General features: G+C 47.2%; 1 long non-coding RNA gene across 9 annotated transcripts; it reads right to left on the bottom strand.

The window, feature by feature from the left end:
* On the bottom strand, positions 1 to 6,408 carry LOC121916328. 9 transcript variants are annotated; one of them, XR_006100827.1, is made up of 4 exons: positions 6,261 to 6,408; positions 2,311 to 2,389; positions 1,941 to 2,188; positions 1 to 323 (listed from the first exon to the last, which is right to left on the bottom strand). It is a non-coding gene; the product is annotated as an uncharacterized LOC121916328 (long non-coding RNA). The 9 variants fall into 9 exon arrangements; XR_006100825.1 differs by having other exon boundaries at positions 1,941 to 2,113; XR_006100828.1 differs by lacking the exon at positions 6,261 to 6,408 and adding an exon at positions 3,114 to 3,445.
* Between the last annotated feature and the right edge of the window lie 618 nt (positions 6,409 to 7,026).

The raw sequence follows: 7,026 nt of genomic DNA, 5'->3' as shown, positions 1-7,026 counted from the left end.
GTAATAATAAATTTTATTTATTGATTACATCAATAAAGATAATACAGTACATATATTAGAGTTAGTAGGCAAAGATAAAATCAATAAAATATAACAGCCCAGTGTAATGGATGCCAGACGCTCCCTCTGGACCAGCAATCTTCAGGCAACCCAACTTTGACTTTTGGCTTTCCTTCTTGTTGGCTGACTCCAAGTCTTTGCTAGCGCTCAGTTGGGAGTCTCTTTCTGCGCTGGTCTGTGAACATGAAAGGCGCCAGCTTAGGAACAAACCCAGAGATGGTACTAGGCCTGACTCAAAGCAGTTAATTGGTTTCTAGGTAAACCTGCAAAGGAAAACATATGCAAGGACAATTTATTTTATTTTAATCAATTGCTATTGAGTCTTTTCCCCAGAGAGAGGTCTTAGCTTAGGCCCTCATCAGAACAGAGAAACACGTGTACAGAGAGTTCATTGTTTGGGGTGGCTTAAACATCTGATATCTGGATATATCTTGCCTTCTTGGTCTTGGACGGGAAACACAGAGAGGAACGCTTTCCAAACTCTGATCCTCCAGGTGTTTTGGACTTCAGTTCCCAGAAGACCCAGCCAGCCTGGACAACAAGTAGGGCTTCTGGGATTCAACATGAGGTTGGGATTGCCAGGTCAGGAGAATCCCATGCCTTGAGATTTCAGGATCCAAGCCTGAGGCTTATTGGCCGTTTCTATGGACAGGTCTGTTGGAACAGTAACAAGCTCTACACTTGAGCCATTATAGGGTAAATAACCATTACAGGGCTAATGGAGAGCTACTAAGAACACAGATGACCTACAGCTCTCTCTATAGCCTTAATAAGGCTAGCTTTGTAGTCAGCCTTTCTCTCTCCCTCTTTTCCTCCTTCTATTGTTCTTAGCCTTCTTTTCTATTGCATTATATTACTCCATTAGTCTCTTTTCATACCCATTGTTCCAACAAGGTCTTGCGACAAATTCATTTGAGGAAATAGACTGACGTCTATGAAAGCTCATGCTGCCAACTTTTTCTTTCAATTAATCTCAAAGGTGCTACAAGATCCCTTTGCATACTGATTTTCCAGGCAAACACAGCCATGTCTTGTATCACATGGCAAAATCAACATGCGCTTTTTTGAATGTATATATTGTTTGAATATTTTCTAGACGTGGATGATAAAAAAACCCTAAAAGAGAGTCTGTCTATGCTACACAGGGACCCTTAAAATGCCCAGGCTGAGAGAGGGAAAATGAAAGTCTCTTCCATGAGCCAGCAAACTGATCCTTAGCTTTCAGACAGCATTTTAGGAGACATCTCCACTATAGAAATCAATCACAATAAGCCATTGGTCCCAAACTCCAACACAGAGGTGACACAGTTTTTACCATCTGCGATTGTCTAATTCGCAGACCTGCAAAATAGTAAAAGATGACTATAGACTCTTCCCTGCACTTAAAGGTACAATACTTACTCATTATTGTGTGCCTTCAAGTTGTTTTCCACCTTATGGAAGCCTTAAAGCAAACCTATCCTGCGGTTTGCTTGGCAAGATTTGCTCAGAGGAGGTTTGCCATGGCTTTCTGCCGAGGAGAAAGCTGAGAGAGTGTGACTTGCGTCAGGTCACCCACACTTCTATCCAGGAAGAATGTCAAAATGTCCTCCATTTTGAGCATGAGCGGGAAGCACAAATTTGTATGTTTTTGAAGTCATGCTTTTGTCCTCCATTTTTCTGAAACATCCTACATTTTAGCCTGGTTCTGTGGAAGGGAATTATGGCAACCCTAAATTCACTTTCACCCCAGGTGACTTTTTTCTACCACACAGATGCCATCTAGGCAGCTTGCAAAGGAGGGGTAGGAGCCTTAGACACAATACCCCCACAATGCCATGCAAATTAGAATTGTAATGATGATGGGGTGTTTGTTTTACTATGTACTGTACTGTACTTACGGATAAAATGTTGAAATTTAGCTCATGCCGAATTCAGCGTGGATCCCAAACTGGGAAATGTACATTATTCCCACTTCAAAGCGAGTGGGGAAAGGCATGTAACCCATCTTGGGTTTTTGGGTGCTTTCTCGATGGTGGAGACCCATTGAGATGCCCCATAGAACAAGATGGCTCTGGGGGGAAAAGAGAAAGAGAGAGTGTCGGAAGGAGGATGTTTTTGTGTCTTTAATTGTCATGTGGCCCTCTGCCTTAGAGAAAAACAAAACAATAATAATAATAATGATTATTATGAAGATGGAAAAACAATTCTCTACATGTAAGGCAGTATATCTGGATTAAGAATAAATCCTATATAGTTTTTTGTACTTACTTTTTCTATCGTAAAGGAAAACCTTGTTTGCTCTTCTAAGATTTAGTCCAAAGTATGCAGCTTCTGTTTCAACAATTAGCTGGAAAGGAAGATATGTATTCACTTAATAATAATAATAATAATAATAATAATAATAATAAAACAACTATAGTCATTTATCTATTGCTTCACACTGCCTCCTAAGCAGTTTACAACTATAAGCCCCCAACAGTCTGGGTCCTCATTTTAGCTACCTCCTTGGAAGGATGCAAGCCTGAGTCAAGCTTGAGCCCTCTTGATGGACTTGAACTCGCAACCTTATGGTTTTGAGTGAGTGGCTGCAGGACAGGCCTTGAACCACTGCGCCGCCAGGTCTCCTCTCAATACAGGACAAAAGCCAAGTCCCTCTGAACATGTCTTCCAAGAAAACATTGGGATGAAACACATTGTCAGCTTCAGAGACATGGTTCCTGGTTCTACTGCTGTTTAAAGTACTGTATGTTTGTTTACTCCACTGCGGCTGCTCTCTGACTGCTGCCCTCTCCAATGAATCCCTGAATGAAGGAATGCTTCATGACACTCATTTGTAGAAATAAAAGGCGTTTGTACCTTTCTGAGCTGTTCTTTAGTTTTGATTAATTCTTCTGTTTTGATCCTGATCTCTGATTCAGGGAGTCTGTTATGTTAGCACCACACACAGGGAGGTGAAGGTGCCCTCCTAGCTTAGCTCCCTCACATAGGTGTTTATCAGAGGAGGGTTCTGCAGGGGCTTCTGCAGATTGGGCCATTCGGATTGACGTGATAACAAGAATGTATTTCCATACCTGGTCGCTGTTACGTGACCCTTCCGGACTGAGGGGGAATCGAATTGAAGGAAGTCACGTGATGTGGATTCAGGGAAAGCGGAGTGAGTGCAAATGGTAGTTCCACACCGGTGCAGACCATGGGGGATTCAATGATTCGAATTGGGACCCTTGCGCATGCTCAGTGGAGCCCTGAAGGCATCCTGAACCTTTGCACTTCCAGGGGCAAGAAGGGAGCCTGCCTCCACTTTCATGCGTCAATGACAGCTGCCCCTTTTTCCCCATCCCTGGCAGCGAAAGTGTCAGAGCCCCATCCTCCTGTCATTCAGTTGCCCTCTCGTAGGTTGCATCCACACTGGGGAGATAATTCAGTTGAACTCCAGTTTAACTGTCCTGGCTCAATGCTATGGAATTCTGGGAGTTCTCTCCTTCCCTTTGTAGCAGCTGCCATTCCCTCCCCTTCATCCAAGAATGAGAAGGAGGAGGAGGAGGAGTGGAAAGAGCGGAAGGAGGAATGCAAAAGAGGGAAATCTGACACACTGGAAAGGACTGCTTCAGGTTGTGGCCAGCTCTCCTTCGTTGCAGCGCAGGTTTTAAAAAGGGGGTGACAGGGGAGCCCAGCAAAGCAGGGACCTTGCCCTTGGGGTTTTCTTTTGTTTAAGTTATTTTTCTCTGGCAATGCAATACTTTTTGCCATGAAATGTGGCTAGCTGCTTGGAATCAATGGCTGCAATGCAAGCTGAATGTTAAAAATGTTTCTCTGTCCAATCTGGCATATTGTCAAATTGATACAGTTTTTGCTATTGTCTCTAAGGAAATTGGGGGGAGGCTAGGGAAAGGAAAAAATGCATCCTCTTCTGGCATTCCGAGGGGAGGACTGTTATTATTACCTGTGTATGAGGCATTCTGGGGTGGCAAGGGAGTGGGAGGCAGGATACAGAGATGGCACTAGTTTGCATTTGGGGATTGAACATGGGGCCACAAACACACACCAGAGATTTTTTATCTGATGACAGAATCTGTGCATTCTGGCGTCTGGCTCTAAAAAAAGGAGGGGAATGCCCCAAGGAGTGCTGCAAACGTCACCTCCTGGAACTTAAGAGCCTTTATTGTTGTTGCTGTTAGTGTTATATGCCTGGGCTGCATTTCCCTTTTATTCCCAATTGATTCCATGGGTCTACTTTAGTTGAAACTGACAGGTCACACTCTCTCAGCCTCAGTGCCCGTCAGTTCAGGTCAGGCCAAAGGCAGGGCATGAATGGTGCTCCCATCAGGCACCTTCCCCCCTCCTTTGTGTGTGTGTGTGTCTGTATGTATGTATGAGTGTGTGTATGTGAAATAGGTGAGAATGACAGGAGGATAGATGTAGATATAGATGTGAGGGAAGTGTGTGTGTGGGTGTGTGTGTGTGTGAGAGAGAGAGAGAGAGAGAGAGAGAAAGGCAGGCAGGGAGAAAGCCCTCGCTGGCCGGCTCCAGTGGGGAAGGAGGGGGAAGGAGAGAGAGAGCCCTGATCGCTCCTCAGCCCCAGCGGAACCAAATGGGGCAACTTGCAGCAGGGCATCATGGGAGATTTGCAACCCGGGGGTCTTTGCAATGGTGGTCAGGAGAACAAGCAAACTGGGATTCCACACCAGAGCAATTCGCAGTGAGATTGTACAGAGCCCCAATGCGATTCCCGTCAATCCTCTTATTTAGTGGACTCCCCAGTTCGGAAGTCCCCGCAGAATTAGCCCCGCAGATGGGGCTCCCATTGAAATCAACCAGGTATGGAAATACATTCTGGATAACATGCCATTTCAAATTGCCCAATCTGCAGAAGCCCCAGATCTGGGCTGCAGAAACCCTGTCTGATAAACGCCATGGTAAATCTCCATTCCAAGGGAAACACAGGCAGGGTCCAAGCCCTTACATAGAGATCGGGGGGGAGGGGGGGGAGATAAAGATGGCGACACACCCAGAAAGGCGGGCATGGAAAGTGAGAAGCATGAGCCAAGAGCAGCTGGACATAGGGCCTTATCACACGTGAAACAGGGGCTCCAATTCAAAGCCCTTCCAAAGCAAAGGGGTAGCAGAGTCACTTTGGATCCAAGGCAATTCACACGATGGAGGTTGATCACACGGAGGTTTTGGGGTATTTTTGCAGCTCAGATCTGGGGCAAGTGCGGGTCCACGATGCGGATTCACATCATACCGTGAATGTGTTATCAGATGCAATTCCTTTCTATGGGCGCCCCTTCCGTGAGGCTTCCGCACTGATTCCAAAGCGACCCCTCATTTTGGTAACATTGGGGGGAAAGGGAATTCACAGATTTTGCTTTCAAGCTCACTTCGATGTCACTTCGAATTGGTCTGGTGTGGAAAACCACCCCGATGTCACTCCCCTTGGCCCCCTGGGTCCTGCTCCTTCATCCCCCTCCTCCTATGTCATGCTATCTCGTCCTCCCTGCCACCGTGCAACCTATACCATCATCCCCTGCTTTCTCCTGCATCCGAACCCTGGCCCCAGTGACCACCGACCACCTATCCCATCATCCCGGGCCTTCTCCTGCATCCAAACCCTGACTCCAGTGATCTCCTGTGACCTATCCCATCATCCCCATGCTTCTCCTGCATCTGAACCCTGACTGCAGTGACCCCCCTGAGACCTATCCCATCATCCCCGAGTGCTCCTGCATCCCATCCTGGCCCCGGTGATCCCCTACCGCAAATCCCATCATCCCCAAGTGCTTACTGGGTTTTAATAAATACAATAATAAAAACTTTATTTTTATCCCGCCTACAACAGTGGGGCTACATCCCCAAAACAGACAAATAGCAATAAAAACACTACAATATCAATATCAATAAAAACAACAACATCAATATACAATAACAATTCCAAGCCAGCAGTATTAACAATTGTAGCAGCAAAGGGGGGGAATCACAATAAGGGCTATTGGAGGTAAGCCTGTTTAAACAAATATGTTTTCAGCCCTTTTTTAAACTGGACGAGGGAGGGGGTTGAGCGGAGTTCATCGGGGATCGAGTTCCAGAGCTTAGGGGCCGCAATTGAAAAGGCCCTTTGCGTGGTGACAACTCGTCTAGCCCCTGGAACCCTTAAAAGATGTTTGTCCCCCGATCTGAGAGTGCGGGGCGGATTGTATGGAGAGAGGCGGTCCTCTAAGTACCCTGGGGAGCCTTCCTCTTTCTGTCCTTTCCCTGGTTGTCCTGCGAAGGAAGGCAGGGATGCAGTCTGGGCCCTGGGTTCCGCCATTTTCCTCCTGGGTCTAATATTCCCTCGGCAGCCAATGGCCTTCCAGAATCCTCTGCAGCCAGGTATGTGGAAAGGGCTGCACTGCGCATGCGCGTCAAGCCGGCCCCCTATTCGCCCCTGTGGGCTGCGTGCGCATGCGCCCTAGCTCTTTGGGCAGGTTGATGGCGCGGCCTCTACTGTGCCCTTCAAGGGGCTTTTCTTGGACTTCAGCTCCCAGAAACCCAGGCGATTGGCCAACATGGCAGAGGCTTCTGGGATCTGGAGTCCAAAATAAATCTCTGAAAGGGCGCAGTTGGGGGACGTTAAACACACAGTAAAAATAATAATGATAAAATAAAACTGTCCCGCCTACAAAGGCAAAAGACTACATCTCCCAGCATGCGCTCTTCTCTCTTGGTTGCGCACGCGCGCCCTTCACCCGCCTCTTTTTCCTATTTCCCGGAGCGAACTCCATTTCCCGTGATGCATTGGGCCGAAGCGCGTTTTCTCTCTCTGCACCGGGGGTTGAAGGGAGTTGTAGTTCTCTTTGACTCCATCGGTCGCTTCCTAGAGCGAGAGGCGGTCACCGCCAGGACTACATTTCCCAGTAAGCCTTTCCCACCGGGACTTCCTCCCCTCTTCTTTCTTTCCTCTGCCTGGCGCTGCTTCATGCTCCTCTGCCTGAGATCATGGCACCCAGC

The sequence above is a fragment of the Sceloporus undulatus genome, chromosome 9 (assembly GCF_019175285.1).
Source record: "Sceloporus undulatus isolate JIND9_A2432 ecotype Alabama chromosome 9, SceUnd_v1.1, whole genome shotgun sequence".
In the NCBI taxonomy this organism is placed as follows: domain Eukaryota; kingdom Metazoa; phylum Chordata; class Lepidosauria; order Squamata; family Phrynosomatidae; genus Sceloporus; species Sceloporus undulatus.
This window is presented reverse-complemented; position numbering and strand designations above follow the sequence as displayed.